This window comes from Adiantum capillus-veneris, unplaced genomic scaffold (assembly GCF_014529385.1).
Source record: "Adiantum capillus-veneris isolate H3 unplaced genomic scaffold, ASM1452938v2 Hic_scaffold_454, whole genome shotgun sequence".
Taxonomy (NCBI): domain Eukaryota; kingdom Viridiplantae; phylum Streptophyta; class Polypodiopsida; order Polypodiales; family Pteridaceae; genus Adiantum; species Adiantum capillus-veneris.
In genome coordinates, this window is record NW_028221540.1 from 41,247 (window position 1) to 43,923 (window position 2,677).

At 42.1% G+C, this 2,677-nt stretch overlaps 1 non-coding gene across 1 annotated transcript; it reads right to left on the reverse strand.

The window, feature by feature from the left end:
* Nucleotides 1-1,683: 1,683 nt before the first annotated feature.
* On the reverse strand, nucleotides 1,684-1,756 carry TRNAF-GAA (transfer RNA phenylalanine (anticodon GAA)). Its single transcript has one exon. It is a non-coding gene; the product is annotated as a tRNA-Phe (tRNA).
* Between the last annotated feature and the right edge of the window lie 921 nt (nucleotides 1,757-2,677).

A 2,677-nucleotide genomic window follows, 5' to 3' on the forward strand; every position in this document is an offset into this window, starting at 1 on the left:
TTGGTATTTACGGTCTCCGATGTCGAAACCGTATTTCTTTATCCCTGGGCTACATCTTTCGAGGAATTGGGCTTATTTGCATTCGTCGAAGCAATTGTATTCATATTTATACTAATCGTCGGCTTGGTTTATGCTTGGCGAAAAGGAGCATCGGAATGGTGTTAACTTCCGACCATTTAGATAAAAAGAACATAAGGAAAATTGAATACAAAGGTGAAGACTCTTTCTCAAATTCGATGTCAAAGCTGCCTCTTCAGGGGGGTATGTCAGACTCAATTTTTATGGCTAGTATTAGTGATTTTTCTAACTGGTCCAGACTCTCAAGCTTATGGCCCCTTTTATATGGTACCAGTTGTTGCTTCATTGAATTTGCTTCCCTAATAGGTTCGCGATTTGATTTTGACCGGTATGGTCTGGTACCTAGATCTAGTCCTAGACAGGCGGATCTAATTGTCACCGCTGGTACCATAACAATGAAGATGGCCCCATCTCCGATAAGACTTTATGAACAAATGCCCGAACCAAAGTATGTAATTGCTATGGGAGCTTGCACTATTACGGGAGGGATGTTTAGTACGGATTCCTACAGTACCGTTCGCGGGGTAGATAAATTAATTCCTGTCGATATTCATTTGCCGGGTTGCCCGCCCAAACCCGAAGCTATCATGGATGCCGTAACGAAACTCCGCAAGAAAATTGCTCGAAACAGATTTGTGAACCGGGCGTCTCGCCCCATCCGAACGAAGTACTTTAGTATAAGCCACCAACTTAATCTCGTACCGGGCACCTGTGCCGGAAAATACAATTGGGATAGAGAAAATTGTGGTACGAAATTGGCGCCAGCCAATTTTTCGGAAAATTGTCAAAAGTTTGCAAATGAACACGATGAATTAAAATCAGCAATTTAATGATTAATTCTACTCTTTTTGGAGGGATCAGCAGAACATAAAGAGGTGCTAACTAACATGAACACCGTTGATAAAGAGAAGTTTAATCTAAAAACGCGAGGTCGATTATCTGCCTGGTTAACCAAACACAATTTCTCACATCGACCTTTGGGTTACGACTACAGAGGTGTCGAGATTTTGGAAGTCAAGTCGGAAGAGTGGTTGTCTACAGCTGTTGCCCCATATGCTTACGGATTCAACTATCTACGGTCTCAATGTGCTTACGACGCAACGCCGGGGGGGTCTCTAGTTAGTGTGTATCACTTGACTCAGATGCAAGACCAGTCGGATCAACCCGAGGAAATATGTGCAAAAGTCTTTGTTTCAAGAACAAATCCTCAAATACCTTCGGTTTATTGGGTTTGGAAAAGTGCCGAATTCCAGGAACGTGAATCTTATGACATGTTAGGAATAATTTATCAAGGACATCCGTACCTTAGGCGTATACTAATGCCTGAAAGTTGGATTGGCTGGCCGCTCCGTAAGGATTACGTGGTACCCAATTTCTACGAGTTACAAGATGCCTACTAAATTGAATAGAAACGGAGAAACTCAGTATTAAAACTTTTTTCTACCCAACCTATTACGCAATTTCAGGCAAAATTGGAGCTCAAATGATTCATCCAGTTATTCAAAAATATCTCAGTTTCTAACTAGCTTTTCCCAGGAGGATTTCGTTCCTATAATATAGGTTCAAACCAGTTTTCTCAACTTGGGAAAAAAATTCTCTCTTAGTTGCCAAGAACCAGATTTGAACTGGTGACACGAGGATTTTCAGTCCTCTGCTCTACCAACTGAGCTATCCCGGCCAACTTGTATAGGTTTCGTTTTCAAAACAGTTTAGATTAGGCAACTTTGCTTTCGGGTCTTTGCCCAACTCATCAAATTTGCAATTTTGTTTCTGCCGATTTGTTTAACGCTGTCTGTAAGACCCGAAGACTCGGGTTTGATCAAGCCATTCAGGGATTTGAACTGCCTGAATGGCTGATCTGCAAAATGCGTTGATGGGTAAAACAAGCGGGTTTAAATTGATTTCCCAAATTTTGATTGCAATTAGATCAATCGGATTTGATGCTAATGAAAATGAAAAAACCATACGTTTCACTGCTGGGGATAGAGGGAATCGAACCCTCACGGCCAAAGCCAACGGATTTTCCTTCTACTGCAACTTGCGTCACTCCTATATTATAGGTAACTTTGTAGAATGGGGCTCTACCTTTATTCGCGAAAAAAAAAAATTAGATTTGTTGCCGGTTCATCCGTTGAGGGGGGAAGAGTAGTCGTAGAAATGTGATGAGATCTTAGGTAGGACGGGTGGGGGGGAGATGTCAGAACTGGCGGCACCAATATGAGATAGTAGGTATACTTAGTGCTTTTGAGACTGAATATTGGCCCGATTCCGCGTATGACTGCTTTTTTTAAGCTCATTAAAATGAGCTTGCTTCCGAAGACTGAAATCCTTTTTCCCAACTCCACTTCAATCTTTCTATCTGCTTTACCTCATGCGGCCAACCACATCGAACATTTCAATATTTGAAAACTAGTTATTAATAGTTCGCCCGCTAGAATAACCCCCTTCGAGTCTCTGTACCTATCCCGCTTTTTTAGCGATCTGATCACTACTCCACAACGTGGAACGGGATTTGGCTCAGGATTGCCTGCTGAATAATCCCAGGTTTCCCTGAATCTGGGAGTTGCCACTTGATACGTTTCCATACCTAGGCTCAATC